This window comes from Podarcis filfolensis (genome assembly GCF_964270895.1).
Source record: "Podarcis filfolensis genome assembly, chromosome: 2".
NCBI lineage: Eukaryota > Metazoa > Chordata > Lepidosauria > Squamata > Lacertidae > Podarcis > Podarcis filfolensis.
Genome location: NC_139605.1, coordinates 59,765,248 through 59,786,074, shown reverse-complemented (window position 1 = coordinate 59,786,074; position 20,827 = coordinate 59,765,248). Strand labels below are relative to the sequence as shown.

Genomic DNA, 20,827 nt, shown 5'->3' with positions numbered 1-20,827 from the left:
ATTTTGCTATGTTATGTATAGATGTGTGTATGATTTAATGAAGTCGGGGGGTTTTTTAAAATAAAAAAGTACCAGAACCCCTTAAAAAGTACCAAAAAAACCCTTCTCTAGGACAATCCACTTTAGTACAGCCCAGGTTTTATTGCTCTTCTATATGAAGTCAGAAATGGAACTAAAACAGTGATTCCACAGGATACTTCAACCCCTTTGAAAATCCTACAATGTCTGTCTCCATTGGCAATATCCTAAGCATGTTTATACAAAAGGGGGGCTGCAGACCAAACCCCATTTGTACTGGGTAGGGAGAGGGGGAATGGATTAGGCAGAGATGTCCCTCCACCCAGCCCTGGCAGCCTCCACCCATTGAATCCCCACCTCTCTCTCTCTCTCTCTCTCTCTCTCTCTCTCTCTCTCTCACACACACACACACACACACACACACACACACACACACGTCTAACAAGGAGGAAGAGTATGCTTTGCAGGAAGAAGAGATCATGTCCTAAAACCATTTGCTAGTTAGGCTGAAAACTGAAATCAGACAAAAACAGTGCATCAGCCTGAATTTCACACTGGACAATAGCACCATACCTGTGGTAGTCGAGTCATGTGCTGAAAGGTTGTCATCTGTAGCCTGCAGAAACTATTGCTAAATCTTTTATAGATTTCAGCTTCCTGCAATAATCCATGACTTTTGGTGAGACATCACAACTGGTACATATATACACTAGCAAATCACCTAACATTATTTACAGCAATAAGTATTGTGAGTAACTGGGATCCATGTAAAGGAAAACTAGCAAGAGGCACTGGTGCAAATGGAATATTTTTTGTCCTGTTTAATGCATCAGCACAGTCTGGGAATCTCTCTTCATCTAGGGCAATCAAAAATAACCTCGCTTTTTTGTAACCAAGCAATACTTCCTGCAAGAGGAACCATCTTGGTGAGTCTGATTTTTTTACTGCTTCCTGATGAAAGTTATTAGGCCTGTCCTTTTGTATAATAAAAATGCACTGTTCTACAGTATGAAATTCATATTAGCTGTTCTGTTGTTGTTGGACTTGAGTGTTCAGCCAGTTTTTACATATGCTGGATTTTATTATCCTTTAAAACTGATGTTTGTTGCTCACTTCAAATTCTAGCCAAGGATAGTTTGGGAGAATCTGGCAAATTGCTTTGGCTAATAAACTAACTCACCATAGCAAACTGGTTAGCTGTGTCACAAAGAAGGATTTTGTCATAGAGGCACGGTTTCTGTTTCTCTCCAATGTAAACAAAGGCACCCTTGGGCTCCCCCCTCACATTCCTTATTTTGGAAAGATACTCTTACTTTGAAGTGTTAAATATGTTGTAATCTCCCATCTTTCTTTACCTTCAGGAATTCTTCATTTGAACATCAGCTGACAGGGCAAATGTGTGAATACACCAGCACTTGGTTTGGATTCGTGGCTTATTGCAATTTGCATCTTAAACACTTAATAAAAGCATGAACAATAAGAAGCAGGAGGAAAAGACACTCTGCTATCATTGTCTATATGGTGGTAGTATTTACAAATCTAAATGGGACACACATAAAACAGGCACAAGAAGATGAAATGACTTCCTTATCAATAGGGGGCACATACTTTCTAGTGAAGCCGCAACTCTTGATCCCTTTCCCAATTTTCTGTTGTACGAACAATTAACATGAGACTAATCTATGACATTGCCATGCCAGCCCCGCTTCCCCCTGCCCACTGGAGTCCCTAGATCTTCATGGCCAGCTTGTGCACGTTGTCCTCTTGAACTATTTCGATGGGGTCGTGGGGAGGTAAAGTCTGAAACTTGAGGAAGAGTAGGTAGTAAGAAACTTTGTGGGAGCCTGCAAACCTCCACCTGGAAGAGAGCCCCAAATGATCCTTCCCCGCAAGAACACACTACCTTGTGACATCAGCAGCTGTTCCTCCACTTTCCACTTTCATATTTGCATGTCTAATAACCAGCACACCTCATTCTAAGGAGAGGGGGCAAATACTGCTGTACTCATAGCCCTAGTGCTGGAGGAGACTCTTGAGAGTCCCATGGACTGCAAGAAGATCAAACCTATCCATTCTTAAGGAAATCAGCCCTGAGTGCTCACTGGAAGGACAGATCGTGAAGCTGAGGCTCCAATACATTGGCCTCCTCATGAGAAGAGAAGACTCCCTGGAAAAGACCCTGATGTTGGGAAAGATGGAGGGCACAAGGAGAAGGGGACGACAGAGGACGAGATGGTTGGATAGTGTTCTCGAAGCTACCAGCATGAGTTTGACCAAACTGCGGGAGGCAGAGTGGAAGACAGGAGTGCCTGGCATGCTCTGGTCCATGGGGTCACGTAGAGTTGGACACGACTAAACGACTAAACAACAGCAATAACCAGCACACCTCATTCTAAGGAGAGGGGGCAAAGACTGCTGTACTCATAGCCCTAGAAACTAAGGGTTAAGAATGAGGGTGGGTATATGTGTGTCAGCTGGGAAGATAAGCAAGTGGTTTAGGGGAAGCACTTTCTCTGAAGAGTGGATACTTCCAGTGGCGGGAAAAGATGCTTCGGACCAAAAGATGGGAAGGAGGGACCTTGCAGCAGAAAGAAGTGATGGTCCCAAGAGACTGGAGAGGGAGGAAGCAGGGGCAAGGGAAAGAAAGAAGAGGCAAAGTTAGCTGGCTGCAAGGGTCAAACTTACTTTCATGGCCATAGTTCCACCATTTTGTGGCTTCTTCCTGAGGCCACTACATAAAACACTTCAAAACAAACATATGGCCTTTACTTTTCCATTTCCCCCCTGTGTCTTTGCTGTGTCCTTCAAGACTTGAGCATCAGGGTCATCACAAAGTTGTTTGGAGTCTTCATGGATTTGCCCCACACATGTTGTTTCCCATTAACAGGCATTCCAGATTTCAGTGGTATCTGCAAGCAGATAGGATCTGTCTCCTGTCTAGGCATGGTCTTCCTGCCCTCCAGCTAGTTAATGGAATGAAAGCAGTCCAAAGGTTTCCCATTTTAGAATGATTCAGAAATGGCTACTAAGGGCTTGGGGTTTTGTTTTGTTTTTTTGCATAAGAACGGAGTAGTGATAAGAAAGAATGGAGAGAGAAAGAGGGAGAGATGTAGGAGAGATGGAATAAATACATTCCACAACTCTATCTAGATACTCAGTTTGGAGACTTAGGTGAAAGGCAAACTTACTGTGGCTTTTAGCTTAAACTGAGCTCAAGCTATTCTTGTTGTTCCAGCTCATGCTCCCCCCCCCCCCAGTATACAGTATCATTACCATGAGAAGAAGACACTGTTCAAAACACTGCATAGAACTTGATGGTTACTGATCTAAGCAAATCACCAATGAATAACATCTGAAAACAGACAAGTGTTCAAGGGAATTTGAGAGGTGCTTCACTTCAAGTCAAAAACTTGAAGAAGAAACCTGCTTACCAGAAGCGACTTGAGTTTATGCACCACAAGCACCTTCAACCCTCTTAAAAACTACAGCCTTTCACCAACAATAGACACAGGCTTCTGGCTGCACGTTCAGCACGACTCCAAAGCAAGCTTGTCATACCATGGAGCAAAAGACCTCAATTATTACATTTTTATCCTGCCTGTTCTCCAAGGAGCTCAGAGTGGCACACATAGTTCTTCCCGCCCACCCCCAAACCTTATCTTTCTAACTCTGTGTTGTAGATTAGGGCAAGAGACAGCGACTGGCCCAAGGGCACCCAAGGAGCTTAATGGCCGAGTGAGATTTGATAACTTGGGTCTCCCTGGTCCTAGTGGAACACTTTAATTACTACACCACATTTGTTCTCAGTTATCGATGTGTACCATTTCCCCCTTTATGCTGCTCCTCAGAAAGGCAAAAAACTGAATGGGTCATGAAGGCAAAACCAGTCCAATGTGTGTGGACAAGGTTCCGTAAGACATTGTGCCTCCCGAAAGAACTCCAGAAGGCAGCAGAACTGCACTCCCGTCTTGTGATGGAGACATCTCTTATAGTGCATAGGCACTATAACTTTAGAGCATGTTCAAAGCACGCTCCACTCTGTAGAGGCAGCATAATTATTATTATTATTATTATTATTATTATTATTATTATTATTATTATTATTATTATTTAACTCTGGGCGGCTCCCAATAGAATATTAAAAACACGATGAAACATCAAACATTAAAAACTTCCCTAAACAGGACTGCCTTCAGATGTCTTCTAAAAGTCAGGTAGTTGTTTATTTCCTTGACAACTGATGGGAGAGCGTTCCACAGAGCGGGTGCCACTACCGAGAAGGCCCTCTGCCTGGTTCCCTATAACCTCACATCTCGCAGTGAGGGAACCGCCAGAAGGCCCTCAGAGCTGGACCACAGTGTCCGGGCTGAACGATGGGGGTGGAGATGCTCTTTCAGGTACACTGGGCCTCAGTCGCTGGGATTCACAAATGGAGAGAATGTAGCTGCACTCAGGTTCAGCTCGTGGGCTTCCCACAGGCATCTGGTTGGCCCCTACGAGAACAGGATGCTGGACTAGATGAGTCTTTGGCCTGATCCAGCAGGGTTCTTCATATTATTTTCCTCAAAGAATTCTGGGCTCTGTAGTTTACCCCTTGCAGAGTTACAATTCCCATCAACCTTTCGCAAACTACAGTGCCCAGAATTCTTGGGGGGGGGGGAAAGAATGTGCTTTAAAGGTACAGTTGTGTACGCAGCCCTTATTCACAAGTGGCATTTTCCTATACTCAGGAGCAAGGAACAATTTACATAATGTCACCCACTGGTAAGTTATGTTAGGTTCCCCGAAGCACAGAGTCTGAGCTGAGCACCTTGTCTCCTCTAGGCACAAATGTAATGGATTGTGTTAGTACATACAGTTTATTATAGTCCACAGTTGTAAGATGCCTTTCTGGTTACCAAAACAAAGGCAAATACCTTAAGGCGTAATTGAGGCAACCAGGTAGTCTATTATTATTCTTATCAGAGCTGAGCCAAATTGTCCCTGGAGAGGTCGTCAAAGGAGTGCAAAGCTCTTTCTCAGGGTGAGCTTCACATATGTTCGTATTGCTGCAATCCAGCATGCAGTTAGGCTGCCTGCATCCCACTGACTTGAAGAGGATTTAAGCAGCATAACTATATGCAGGATTGCAGCTGTGTTCCTATTGACCAAACAACATCCAGCACCTAGTGCCAATTTAGACATGCTGCAGATTTGTGGCAACATTTTTCCTGTGTTGTGCCATGGTAGATTGCAGGTTTAAGTTTAAATGCTTCTGTACCCAGAAAGAGACCCTGCACATAGAAAAATAACACCTCAGGGAAAAGGTACAGTCCAGAAGATGTTGCATGTATTGTTGTCTGTTACAGCTGCAGTGAGATACACCACCAGAGTTGGCAGGTCTGGTCCAAGACATTTGACTGCCTCAGGCACCCCATCCCATCCCAGGTCAAAGGGCACAGTACCCAAGGCTGTCTAAGTTATTCTGGCACCTGAGACAGAAAATCTCACAAGTGCTTCTCCTTAGGAGTAAAAATACAATAAAAATTAGTTAACTAGCTATTTGCTGCTTTTTCAGGACACTAAAAATCACTTGCCTAAGGCAGCTGCCTCACTCTGCCTAAGGATAGAGCCGGCCTCGGATTTGATGCCATGTCATATGCATGGCACTGATTCAGTAGTTGTGCTTCATTTTAGGGACTTTGTGGCTGGAGCCGTGACTTGTTAAAAAAGGTAATGAGCTTACCTGAAGTTTTCAAAGAAGCTGTTTTCTCTTCCTGCCAAACTGGCAGAGTCTCAATCCTCCATAATGAAATTCAAATATGAATATAAAAAAATCCTGCACTCAGCCCTAGTCAGTGCCACGTCCCCATTAAAACTTAATGTGTGATTATGTTGGCCAGTGTCATGAATCCAGGGCTGGAGAGTGTCACAGCGCTTGAAAGGAGTTATTTACTTATATGAGTCAGAGCGTTTCAGGACAACCTCCTGGGTTCAATCACATCAAACAATTTTTCTATAGTCTTGAAAGCTGATCCATCTATAGCAGCAAGGGATATCCTTCCCGAATGGAATTCCTTCCATTTAGCTTTTCCCAAGGAGAGGGGGAACATGTCGAATTTTGTTTTATTTATCCAAAGTCTTAAAGCAAGTGTTCTCAAAGTGTGAGGTGGAACTCTCCAGGGTGGTGTGGGCTGTTGTCGGGGGAGAGATCAGATGTTTCCTGACATCCCCCAGTGTATCTTTATGGAACCAAAAGTCTGTCTGAGACCTAGTTCAGACATTCAGACTTGTGGTTATGTCCTTTGTGGGGTAAGAGTTGGAGGCCAGACCTCAGCAGCACATCCATTCGTTCCTTTGACTTCATCAAAATAGATCCCAGAGCCGTTTATGAAGCAGTAAATAAGCAAAACAGAATCCCATCAGAACGTTATGTATCACAAAACATAGCATAAACATATATTAAGACATGGTTTTTACAAGGTCCAACTGTTCATCATAACAGAACTGTTCATCAGTACATCTTGAAGAAAGTAATCAGTTTCCGCCTGAGGCCTGGGTGAATAGATATGACTTAACTAGGCATGGAAGCTGAGTGTTGGGGCCAAATATGTCTTCAAGGAATGAAGTTTCACAGTCAGTGAACCAATATAGAGAAGGCCCCATCTTGTATCACCATACAGCAAGTTACACTCACTGGTGGGACATGTGAATGATGTCAGGTGCAATCTTGTGCATGGGGCGGGGGCAGCATTTCATTTCCCTATTCATTTCCATTTAAAAAGTTTTATTTGTTTTGTTTCCCATTAGTCTTAACTGATTTCATTTTTCATTTGCGTTTTTCATTAATTAACGTATTTTAGTTGATTTCAAAAGTTGCTCCTTGCATCTTTCCCCAACCAGATGGCATGACATTCACAGGTGTTCTACTGTCTCACTCCAAGACATCTGACCTGCCAATGTTTAGAGAGATTGGACAAAGGGTACCCATTTTAGAGGATTGTATGGTTCTTATTGTTTTAAATGGGAGACCTAGCCAGTCTTCTGTTGCCTGTAACATAGGTGTTTTTCATCCAAATGTAATGAAATGTGCAAGCGTTCTGTTGTCACCTGGGACATCAAATTTCACTGCAGGCACCATTCATCCAATCTTTGTGATCCTTCCCCTGGAAATGGATTGCAGGCAAATTGCATGCAGTTTTGTTCAAGCTAGCAAAACACTTCATTTGCATGGTGCCAGGTGCAAGTACCCCTGAAGGCTAGCCCTAGTTCCCAGCATATGTACATAAGAACTGGGCCTGAGTGCAAAGCAACCCCATCATTTCCTATTTAATGCACTACAGTGGTACCTCAGGTTACATACACTTCAGGTTACATACGCTTCAGGTTACAGACTCCGCTAACCCAGAAATATTACCTCAGGTTAAGAACTTTGCTTCAGGATGAGAACAGAAATCGTGCTCCAGCGGTGCGGCGGCAGCAGGAGGCCCCATTAGCTAAAGTGGTGCTTCAGGTCAAGAACAGTTTCAGGTTAAGAACGGACCTCCGGAACGAATTAAGTACTTAACCTGAGGTACCTCTGTATAGGCGTCCCACCTTTCAATACATGGTGCACCTCAGTCTGTGAAGCAACTTTCCTTTTTGTTTTGCTGAAAGAATATTTCCAAGAAAACAATATTTCCAAGCGTACCAAATGCAAAACAAACAAACAGCACCTTTCTAAGTTTGTAATTCTAAGACACAAACCTCAGTTCTGGAAAGCCGGGCTGGAAAATATTTTTATTCCAGCCAGACATACACATGGCAGTCTTGTAAATTAGTTTGAACATAGTTGGAAGTCCTGAATCCAGCCATAGGCTGTACCTACACTTTTTGTTCCTGAGGCTCTGGTGTTTGGGACAAAGAAAGATTCACAGCATAGAATCATAGAATTGTAGAGTTGGAAGGGACCCCAAGGGTCATCTAGTCCAACCCCCCTTCAATGCAGGACTCTCAACTACAGTAGATCGTGCATGGCAGATGGCCATCCAACCTCTGCTTAAAAACCTCCAAGGAAGGAGAGTCCACCAGAATGAAGAATGCTGACTTACAGGATGCCCCTGCCCTGGTGAGTCATCAAATAACATTTCAATGAAAACAAAGACTCAGCCTTGCCAAGACATTTTGCCTTCTTTTAGCTTCATCTGTTCTAAACTTGGGAAATGTTGTTACTAACTGTTTGTAGGCTAAAGGAGTCAGGGCTGCTTCAAGACATTTGGGCACATGAGGTAAACCACAAAATGGTGCCCCCACCCCTGGCCAGGGAAAAAGGGGTGAGTGAAGATTTACATTGGGAACAAGGTGGAGGAATCAAATCAACCTTACCTGATGTTTGAAGTGGGACTCAAAGGCCATGGCGGCGGGGGGGTTAAAAGAAGCCTGCTCTGAGCCATGCTAGGCAAGAGCAGAGCCCTGGAGACCCCAGAGAGTAGCCCTGGCCATTTCTTCCCTAAGGATGGGACGATTGTCTCCTATTTGCTGAGAGGCTGCCATAGAAGCAGCATTGGGGGGCTGCCAAGGGGATGACAGATCCTGCTTTCAAGGAGTGCACTGCAGTCGTAGCTGCTACTGCGGCTGCAACACCAGTGGGTGATGCATTGTTTGAAGGACAGATCTGCTGCCCCTGTGGATCCTGCCACCCTAGGTGGTCGTCTCACCTTGCCTTGTGTGTGGGCCTGCTCTGAGAGGACATTACCAGGTTAGGTAAAGGTAAAGGGACCCCTGACCATTAGGTCCAGTCGTGACCCACTCTGGGGTTGCTGCGCTCATCTCGCTTTCTTGGCCGAAGGAGCCGGCATACCGCTTCCAGGTCATGTGGCCAGCATGACTAAGCCGCTTCTGGCAAACCAGAGCAGCGCACGGAAACACTGTTTACCTTTCTGCCAGAGTGGTACCTATTTATCTACTTGCACTTTGACATGCTTTCGAACTGCTAGGTTGGCAGGAGCAGGGACTGAACGGGAGCTCACCTCGTCGCGGGGATTCGAACCGCCTAGGCTCTGTGGTTTAACCCACAGCGCCACCCGCGTCCCTAGTTACCAGGTTATGATGGCTCAAATCCTCTGGTTACCTATGGGAAATACCTAATTTGGCCCCATTCACTTACTAAAAAATATAGCCATTTTTAAAAATCAAGACTTTGCTACCTTTTGGTGGTACCTTCAAGTCTGCCAGGTCACCTCAGCATGCCTAATGGTAGGGTCCCTTCTGCAAATCAAACACAACTAACAAAACTTGCAGGTTGCTTCTTGCTATGTGACGCTGTTCAATAGAATCAGCTCACACATTCAGCTGCAAAGATTACCAGGACCTAAGAGCCAAATTTGATGTGATGGGGGAGATCCATGAGAAGAACACACACATTTTCAAAGTTTGAAGCAGCTGTGGGTGGCTTGATTTGGATCAGACCCACAATGTTGGGGGAAGGGGAGTTTAACTCTCCCACCATGTCACATGTTGCTGATTTAAACTGTTCCACCTACCGCTCTTTGGCCTGTGAGGAAAAGCATACAATGAACATATAGAAAAATCCTTTGTGTTTTCTCCTGTGCTACAACTTTGGAAGCATTTAAAGAGGCCGGATGTATCAGACCCAAGGCCCATCTACACCAGCTTCCTGTCTCCAGCAGTGGACAGCCAATGGCTTGTGGAAGCTCACAAATGGGGCATGAAGGGTTTTTGATGTAGTATTCTCATCAGAATAGTGGAATCCCTAAGATGTCCCTAAGGGTGCCTTGTACGCCTCATTCTGGGAACTCCTGAAGCAAGGCTGGTGCCAAACATATTGCTCTGCTTCCCTTTGGACTACATCAGTGAGGCTGAGAGGTGGGGCTTGTTGCCTGGGCAGCCCAGGACCTCCATGCACACTGTCCAGGCTTGCACCTCAGGGAGGTAGCTTCGGTGCTTGACTTCACCCCAGAGGCGCACTCCATTGTCACTCGAGACAGATGGAGGCCAACAGCAACAATTCTCATCAACATGTTGAATGAAGCCATGCATGAGAACTATACTTGTGGTGGGATTTAGGTAACTTCTCAAACGTGTGCAGCAAATGCTTCTCTGCAAAAAATAAAGTTTCAGAATGAAAGGCTACGGAGCGGCTGTTTTCAGACCCTGCACCTTTTTTGTTCAGCAGTATTTCTTTGTTTCTTTTAGGGCTTCATTCATATATAATTCCAGAAAGTTCCTTTTCTGGGGGTGCTACCCGGTGACCTGTGCATGGTATCATTGGAAGAGACAGCATGTATTACTTTGTTTATAAGAACATATTTCCGGTGATTGATGTTGGAGCTGCGGAAGTATGTTTGCAAGTGAGACTTTAAAACATGAATCAAACAATGTTTGGAATACGTATGCTTCTCTGTCAAACATTTCTCTTAGTCTGGAGTCGGCCGCTAGCCTGCTTCTCCAGAGGTATGAAGGCCTGCATGCTGCAGCGGAGTCTGGATCAAAAGCGATTCTTCTATTGGACGATCATCTGTCCTATATGACTATCTACAGGGAAAGATGAGCTGGTGTGCACTGTGTAAATGTGTATATATATGTACAGGATTTGCAAGACAGTTACTTCCTTAGACCCCGGTGTATACAAAGATGATACATCGCTCCAAGATGTTGCATCATATTTAAAAAGTTTGGGATCAATAGTAATACTCTATGTGACTTCAGCAAAAGAGTTGTTCATTTTTAACACTACTTTCTAATACAGTGACCCTATGTATACTTGGGAGTAAACCCTGTTTAATCCAGTGAGGCTTTCCTCCCAAGCAACTGTGCATTGGATTGGGTGGTAAGCTACATGGAATGGAAAAGGTTCTATAGTTAATTGATTTATAAAGCAAGGACTATAAAAAGAACTACTGGGTTTTCCCAGTAGTGATGTATGGAAGTGAGAGCTGGACCATAAAGAAGGCTGATCGCCAAAGAATTGATGCTTTTGAATTATGGTGCTGGAGGAGACTCTTGAGAGTCCCATGGACTGCAAGAAGATCAAACCTCTCAATTCTGAAGGAAATCAGCCCTGAGTGCTCACTGGAAGGACAGATCCTGAAGCTGAGGCTCCAATGCTTTGGCCACCTCATGAGAAGAGAAGACTCCCTGGAAAAGACCCTGATGTTGGGAAAGATGGAGGGCACAAGGAGAGGGGGACAACAGAGGACGAGATGGCTGGACAGTGTTCTCGAAGCTACCAGCATGAGTTTGACCAAACTGCGGCAGGCAGTGGAAGACAGGAGTGCCTGGCGTGCTCTGGTCCATGGGGTCACGAAGAGTCGGACACGACTAAACGACTAAACAACAACATAAAAAGAAAATCTGGATAAGAAGAACCAGGTCCAGATACCGGCTCAGCCATGATAGTTATTAGATGGTAATGTAAATTAGTGTTGCAAACTGTAGAAGAGTAGAATTGTAAAGTGTGAGCTGACTCAGACGTTCCTGGTTCAAATGTCACATCGGTCATGAACATCTTTGAGCCTCTACCCCCAAATTTGCATTATGGGGATCATGGTAACAATAACAGCCTGCTTTACACAGTCATTGTAAGACAGGCATGGAAAACTTGTTTGTATGTCAAGTGTACACACCATACATTTAAAGCACATGGTTTGCCCCCCCAAATCCTTACCGTTTACCCCTCACAGAGCTATAATCCCCAGCACCATTAACAAACTACGGCTCCCAGGATTCTTTGGTGAGAGTCATGTGCTTTAGCTTTAAATGTACGTTATGTATTCAGCCAAGGACTGCATTCCTCCAGGAGATATGTCTCAGGGGCCACATTTTGGGAGTGGCCAAGGCTGATATAATGTACGTATGTTGAGCTGAACATTGTATGAATGTTTCCTGCTGCTGTTGCTATGACCAGTCATCACCACTGCCGTTCAGTTTTAAGTATTCTTTCCTTATCTATGATTTGACTTCCTGTTGAAAAGAAAGGGGAAATATGGGATAACTATTTACATTATGAAGGACATCCTTATAAAAATACATTGGGTGTGGCAGTGCACATACAACAGATTTTGAGATAAGGAGTTGCAGCGGAATTAAGGGCAATAGCTTGAGGGCCTGTCTTTGTATCTTTATATGCAGTGAGGGAGGGAAAGGAGCTGATTCCGTGCAAGGCTGCAGTCTTAAATCAATGTGACAGAGCAAGCTGCCTTATAATAACTCAGTCTATTTATTCGTCTAACCCAGGGGTGGGAACTTCAGGCCCCTGGACCAAATATGGCTTTCCAGGCATCTTCATCTGGCCCTTGGCACTCTTCCACTGCCACATGTCATCCTTTCCCCAGGCCACATGCGAACTGGTCCTGCTTTTCACTCCAAGTCTTTTTGCCTGGCTGGACTTTGCCCTTGAACTCTGATAATGCTTCTTCCTTGTCTGGAAGAAGGACAGAAAGAGGTGTGTCAATGTGTAGACATTAGCCTACCATATAAACATAACCTGTCACATTCATTGCGCTGCACACTTGTGCCTGTGGACCCACCCCTTCCCTGGCAGGTGGCCCTTGGAAGGTTGCTCAGGAGAGAATGTGGCCCTCAGGCTGAATAAAGGTTCCTCACCCTTAATCTAATCCAATAATGTCTACTCTGGAGGAAAGCAGCTCTTCACTGTCTCAAGCAAGGACATTTCACATTGTCTATTAACTTGATGTTTTTAAAGGGAGGTGCCAGAAATGTTGCCTTGGACTTCCTGCATATGCTGTACCCCTGAGCTGCAGTTCTTTCTGTAAAGCACTGGAATGTAAACCAGAGTTTAGCTGTTGGGGTGCATCAGTGAAGGAGAAAATAGAATAAGTGAAATGCTCCACTCATATAAAACAAATCAGAAACAAACCAACAGGTAAATGCTTAGATAAAATACTGAGCTCATCATAAATAATAAATGGGTTAATCTAATAGCAGCACAGGGACACGGGTGGCGCTGTGCGTTAAACAACAGAGCCTAGGACTTGCCGATCAGAAGGTCAGCAGTTCGAATCCCCGCGACGGGGTGAGCTCCCGTTGCTCGGTCCCTGCTCCTGTCAACCTAGCAGTTCCAAAGCACGTCAAAGTGCAAGTAGATAAATAGGTACTGCTCCAGTGGGAAGGTAAATGGCGTTTCCGTGCACTGCTCTGGATCGCCAGAAGCGGCTTAGGCATGCTGGCCACATGACCCAGAAGCTGTACGCCGGCTCCCTCAGCCAATAAAGCAAGATAAGTACGCAACCCCAGAGTCGGCCATGACTGGACCTAATGGTTAGGGGTCCCTTTACCTTGACCTTTAATAGCAGCACACACCCGGGGGGAAATTTGGCCAGGCCTTGAGGGTCTTTGAGGGCCTAGTTAGAATATATTCTAACTAGTTTTAGCATAATAGACAAGTTTTATGGCTGTGGCTGTTTTTTATTGTATAAAATGGTTTTATTTTTGCTGCTGCTGCTGCTGTGGTTGTTGTTGTTGTTATCTAGGCTTTTTAGTTGCTGGTTACTTCAAGGTCTCCAGTTAACTTAAAACACATTTAGAACATAAATATAAATACATTATTCCGCAGAAACAGAAGAAAACATCCATACACACCCATAACAGCCATGGGAAGCTATGGCAGAACACTAGCAACAAGACAACATCATTTTTGTCTATCAAAAATCTAGAGAATTTTTTAAAATCTGGCCAAAGACAGGGAGCCACAACTAAAAAGGCCCTCTCCCTTGTCACCATTGTTTTTATGTTTATGAAGCCAACCTGAGAGTTTTGAAACTCAAAGGAGTCTCATAAATATTTTAAAGAAATAAATGTAGAAAGACAAGGATTATGATTAGTAAAGCAAGCACACCCATTTGCTTCTTATAACCACACTTGCAAAATTCAGTTTTGCTGTTGTAGGGTTTGCCAGTTTGCAATAAATTTGGGTTTTCTTGACCCAGAACTTTATAAATACCTGCAGCTGTTTTCCCCGTACACAACTCCCTGCTTTGAGCGTTATCTGCCAGTCCCGTAAAAGTGGATCTGATCAAGTCTGATCTGATCTAGAATTGCTCCTTAGTTGCTTTGCTCCCTAAAATCTGGAGGAAAAAACAAAACACCTATTCCAAACCGAGAAGCCTATTCTCAGTTAATGGCATGCTTAAAAAGTAAGTCATCTGGGTTGCTTTAACTCTGCTCATTCAAGAATCTTGTTACACTGTGAGAGGTACAGACACGTGCACACACACACACTCTCTGTATCGATTTGGCAAAGTTATGTCCTTAACAGGTGACTTTTCATTACTTTTTAGCATGACCAAGATTTATTCACTTCACAGGTATTTTAAAAAGGCACTTGCCTTATAACCAGTCTTTCCCTACTTAGGAGAGATTAGGGGATCATATTTCATGGCCTCTCCTGGATCCCACTTCTAAAGCCCTAATGAACTATGGTTGAGTGAGCACAGTAATCCAGTATTTGCAGGAGCTTGTTAAAGTCACTGATTCCATTATAATAACCAGCTACATATGATCAGATTACTTACTGAAATAACGGCTCAAGGTAAGATGTTAGGGCCTGAACTGGCTGTCACACCAGTGAATGGAAGCTTTCCTGTTTGCTTCAATGAGGTCCGCACTCCCTTTAAAAACAGATGATATGATGAACAAGGACTACAACCCAAGCCAAGAAGCATTACGCTTTCCTTTCATTTGCTTTTCTTGGCTATGTTGCCAGGTGTTTGAACAACGGCATTGGAACAGGCATGGATTCTGGGCTAAGGTTAGCATTTCTATGCTACCCTGTCCCTGCTCCTCATTAGGGAATCATTCACAACCTGAACGTGAGTTCTGTGACTAGATTTACCGCTGGTTCTGTTGTTAATTTATAGGTTCCAGCCTACAAGGCAAAATGTTACACGCACATGGACTGATACTCTGTTTTACTGTATCGTTTAATCGTCTTCGTTGGTACTTGACTGCTTGGATGACAGCTTTGGGCTCTGTTGTTGGAGAAAAATAAAAAAATCAAGCATTGGTAAATAACTAAACTGCCTTATTTGGATATATGTTTTACTGAATCATTTAATGGTCTTTATTGGTATCTTACTTTAAAAAACAAACCATGGATAGCTGCTTTGCGCTCTGTTGTTGGTGGAAAAGCATGGGTAAATAACTAAACTGTACTAATTAGATACTATACTGTACAGCACATAGCATGAAATAGCTGGCAAATCTATCTCTAGCCCGAAAACATCAATTAAAGGAAGCCAGCAGCAGACAGAGGTTCAAGGAAAAAGCATAGCAGCACAGACTAGAATTGTTATTCATTTATCCGATTCAGTTTAGTGGGGCGCGTGAATTGAGGTATCTTCTGTTTCAGCTCAAATTAACAATGGACTTGTTTGTTGCTTATGTTAAATGCTGCTGCTACTATTACTGTTATTTCTACTACTACAACAACAACCATTAAGTGTAATTAATAAATGATAATTTGTTCTCAATACTTTATTTATTAGTTATACCCCATCTTTCCTCCAGTATGGAAAACAGAAACAGACATTTGTGTGTGTGAAATACAAAAACAAAATACACACAAAATCTATACTATAAAACTACCAATAGTCAGAATACTTTATGAAGCATTTCCAGTATATCGGAAGCCCAAAGGGAAGTTAATGCAGAAGAAGAAACATGTACAACTGTTATCTTCTCAATTCCCACACAGATAGGATCATATTTATTTATAGTACCCCATTCCATCTCATTTGGTATTGAGAAACAGCTGAAAGTAGTTTTCTTTCCTATGCTGCCTTCATCATCCCTGGACACAAACACAAAATAGTTATGGCGTCTAAGAAATCTTCAGAAAAAGACAGTCCCTTTGAGAGAGAGAAATGTGTTTGTAAGATTTTGACTCTTCTGATCTGGACAATAACAGGCTCTGTTGAAGAGCTGTAGAATAATTCCCCAAAGGTACCACCCAAGACTGGAGTATTATACTTCAGTACTGTAATTAGGGATCTGCTACTGATAAGGCTGCTGACCTAAGCCACTTTCTGCTATGGCCAGACACACAGAAAAGGCCAGTGAACTGAATGTGCCTTACCTTCTGCTGCTAATAGGATCTCCCTGTTATACTGAAATGGAAAGAGACGTAAACAAATGAAAATGTGTCACTGTGATGGTTTCAGATCTTTAATCTATGGGAACTGGAGATGATAGGGGTGGCAGATTGTCCATATACTGATTTGGGATCGTTGTTGACATTTATGCAGACAAGATTGTAAAATGGCAACATTTGAAAAGGCGAAAGTCTTTAAAAATAGCTCGGAGCCAGAACAGGCATTGGATGAATAGAGCGTTTGTCTTGGATGCTACTGATTACGTGAAAGATGCCAGCGACCAGCCAGCCCACTCCTACTGTAGGGTTTTTTTTCTTCTTACTATACTATTCATCCCAATTCTTTACGTATTTACTTGGAATTAAGTCCCACTGAATTCCATGGAACTCCCAAGAAAGTGAGCATTGGTGCAGCCTTAGTTAAACGTGAACTCTCCAGCGCATGCTAGTTTTGGGGTAAATGTGATCAGTCCATTAAAAAACCCCAAGATTTTCCTGTATAATTCTGAGATTAATTTCCCCCTCCTCCGTCTCTCTTCCTCTGCTTTTTTTGCCACTCAGGACATCCACATGCTAACTATCCACTTCATCAGTGGTAGACAGTTTTTCCTTTTCGTGGAGAACTCAAGTCCTTTTCTCTATTCAGAAAAAAACACCCTAAAGATGCCTCACATATGGAATGTGGTTTCAATTGCCAAAGAATGATCTATATGAGTTGTACAATCACCTAAAACAGATAAGGAGAAGCTACCACATGACTCTTGCAATTATTTGAGTTTATTGCACAACCCATTCAAAGAAAAGGACAGAATTCTTGATCTTTGCCTCTAACTTTTGTTTATGCATCTATTTGGGTTTAAAGCATTTCTCTGTTATCTACTTCCACCTTCATGCTGTAGCAAAAGAATCAATCACCCCTTTGGTGATTGTGAAGCCTAAGATTAGCTATATGTAGAGAATCTAGTCTAGACCTGTAGTATGCTTCACCCTGTAGTAGAAGTCTGATGCTGCTGAGCCTTGGGGCCCAGGGCAAACCATGCAGATCATAGACCAAGTTTTGAACAATAGGTGCAGGAATGTCACCTGCAAAAAAAGTGCCTGCCTTTGCCCAGGGCAATTCCTGGTTATGCATTCTGTTGCTAGATAGGAGCGTAATATTTGGAGATGCCCCAAGACTTCCTAAAGGTACATTCTCTCCACCCATCCAGCTTTCTAGAGTTTGACATGGGCTCAATGCAGATCAAACCAACCAGCAGATCCACACCACAACGATTCGATGTGCAAAACACACACACCATTCCTCTCGTGAGAGATGTGAATGACGTGCTTTGCCGTCCTTCTTGTCACTTCTGAATAACATCGGTGAAAGATGCAGATGCGTAAATGCAAAGCAGCACATCTAGCAAGGCACGATGGTTGCTGAACAGGAATCAGGGAGGCCTGGGTTCAGATCCTTGCACAGCCTTGGTGCTGCCTATTCAGTTCTGTGGCAGCATGAGATTCACAGGCTAGCAGAGTCCATATAGTACACTGGACAACTCCAAAGGCAGCCTGTAATATTTCCTCTGTAGGTAACTAGAGTCAACTAAAGCCTTATGTAGGCTGAGGAGTCCTGGGATGCAGTAGGTTCTGCTTCCCTGGATGAAACTGGTTTCATCTGATTTTGAAGTCTGCCTTCTACAACACGGGGGAGACAGAGGTCCTTCAGGGGGACTCATCCTGTAAGTCAAAATGTTGTGTTCTCTGGCCAGGAGGGCCTGGTGGTTCTCCCCCATGAGGATGTAGATTGAACTTCCCTCTCACCAGAGTCCTCTGCTGTGTATTCCAAGGTCCCTGAGTTATGGGTCATGACAACCTTTGGTGACTTTCTCACAGGAGAAACCTGTGCATGCAGCTGACTTGAGCTACTTTGAGGAAGGGTGAGATAAGCATGATAAAAAAGTTATGATAAATTATATAATGATGTTATACACACAAAGAAACAATTATTAAAAAATTGAAAATTAAATTGAATACGCACTTGGCTTCACTCTGGAATTACTCCATAGTGAGGAGGAATTAAAAAAACCTTTTAATGAGGGTGAAAGAGGAGAGTGCAAAATATGGTCTGAAGCTCAACATCAAAAAAACAAAGATCATGGCCACTGGGCCCATCACCTCCTGGAAAACTGAAGGGGAAGAAATGGGGGCAGTGAGAGATTTTACTTTCTTGGGCTCCATGATCACTGCAGATGGTGACAGCAGTCAATTTCAGATTGCAGATTTCTGACAGCAGAAATTAAAAGACGCCTGCTCCTTGGGAGAAAGGCGATTGCAAACCTAGATAGCATCTTAAAAAGCAGAGGCATCACCTTGCCAACAAAGGTCCGCATAGTTAAACCCATGGTTTTCCCAGTAGTGATGTATGGAAGTGAGAGCTGGACCATAAAGAAGGCTGATCGCCGAAGAATTGATGCTTTTGAATTATGGTGCTGGAGGAGACTCTTGAGAGTCCCATGGACTGCAAGAAGATCAAACACATCCATTCTTAAGGAAATTAGCCCTGAGTGCTCACTGGAAGGACAGATCGTGAAGCTGAGGCTCCAATACTTTGGCCACCTCATGAGAAGAGAAGACTCCCTGGAAAAGACCCTGATGTTGGGAAAGATTGAGGGCACAAGGAGAAGGGGACGACAGAGGACGAGATGGTTGGACAGTGTTCTCGAAGCTACCAGCATGAATTTGACCAAACTGCGGGAGACAGTGGAAGACAGAAGTGCCTGGCGTGCTCTGGTCCATGGGGTCACGAAGAGTCGGACACGACTAAACGACTAAACAACAACAACAAGTTGTTTTGATGAAATTGTCAAGTTGGAAGGGATCCCAAGGGTCATCACCCTACAAGGCAGGAATCTTTTTGCCCACTTCAAACTTACAAAGGCGTTTGGACCTTCTCAGTCAATGCTTCATGCTAAGTGTCATAGATTCAACCCACAATAGTCACAATGACATTGGTGGGGAAATTCCTTGACTATTCATGGGTCATTCTCAGCCACCTTCAGCAGTGTGATGCAGCTGGAGCTTTGAGCCACTGCATTACCATTCATGGTATTGTGCTGGAAAAGGTCAACCTACTCCCAGAGACAAACTAAAGTTAGTCAGGACTAAACCCTACCAAAGGTTGTCAGGACTGACTTCCAGCACAACCCTATGCATGTTTATTCAGCAGCAAGTCCCACTGAATTCAAAGGGGCTTACTCTGAGGTAAGTGCACAGATGATTGCAGCCCGAATCATTTAGCTAAACTGGGTGCAGAGCACCTATCAATATGACTGGATTCTAAGCTAAACCACACTTCCCTGCAAAGTACTGTGATTCTTTAGTAGCTTAATAATTATTCTTTTTAAGAATGGGCATTGCCCGATCCAGTTCCGTTCCATTTATTCCCTTGATTTATTGCTTCATACAGAAAGAGTTCTGAAGTGATTGACAGAGAGCAATATACAAAATACACATTAAAAGGAAACACATTAAGTGTTCATCCACCCAAATCACCCAATGATGTAAAATAGCCATCCCACCGACATAAATGAACACCCAAAGCAACCAACCAAAAGCCAGACCATTAGTGCTATCCAAATGCCTGGGAGAATAACCAAAATTAGTAACTATTAAGACCTATTATTTCAATGGGAGATATAATCACAAGCATATTAAAAACAAGGTCCTGCATTTTGATACTTCTTCTTCTTCTTTGCATGTAAAATGTGCTGGTATTTTAAACTTTTGTGGAAACAACATTCCAGTCAGAAAAATAAAGGTGAAGCTTATATATAAAGATTCAGTGTAGGAGTGGAATTACTTTCTAACATCATTGATGTGTTTGTGTGTGTGTTTAAATGCTATTAAGTGGTTTATGACTGACAGGTTTCAACACTTACAAAACACCATGCTTGAAGATTTTATTGTTTTATTTCATTTTCATGAAATTCATACACCGTTTGATTGTTAAAAAAAGCCCCTCAAAGTACGTTACAAGAAGAATAAAGCAATAAAACTTTCAGTAAAAACAACAATTCAAAGAATTCAAAAAATTAAAATCAGCCAGAAAGCAAAAACAGATTAAAACACACATCAACATTACAGATACCTGTGTAGGTTTGTTGATTTTCGGAACGTCTATTCTCCATACAATATAAATATAATACATTCTCACACACCCCTCCTATTTTACTAAAAACAACCATATTTAAAAGTGATCCGTTCTACTTTTTCCATTCAACACCTCCCAGAATCAGCCCATAAGGCTTGTGATTGCAAGATATCCTCTCTGACAATAAGGTGAGCTTAGGGTAGAGGGATTCCCCTCCCAAACCCTTATCTGGGCTTGTACACTTAATCGTTCTTTTAAGAGGCACCTACTTAATTACCCAACCTTTCCAGTTGCATAGTTTAGAGAGGGTTTTTTTTAGAAAGCAATTCTTAGTGTGATCATTATCAAATTCTCCTCACTCGTCTCCCCCCTTTCTTAATCACCAGCCTGGTGCCAGGGCCTACTTCGCTTGCCTGCCAAGGGATCTGGCAGGAGCCAACCACCGGACTGTTTTGGTCGGCGTTCCCCATTCCACAGCCTCCCCCTGTCTCTTCCACTTCAGAGCTCCACCACTGAGAAAAAACAGATATCCCCACTCCACCGCCGGCCCTACGCTGCAAAGCGAACCGCTGTCAAAGTGACACACATTG

The 20,827-nt window shown here is 43.3% G+C and overlaps 1 long non-coding RNA gene across 1 annotated transcript in view; it reads left to right on the top strand.

Annotated features, from left to right (window-relative positions):
- LOC310758033 overlaps positions 1–20,827 on the top strand; it is a 333,274-nt gene that overhangs the window by 167,541 nt on the left and 144,906 nt on the right. The gene's annotated exons all lie outside the window — the stretch shown is intronic.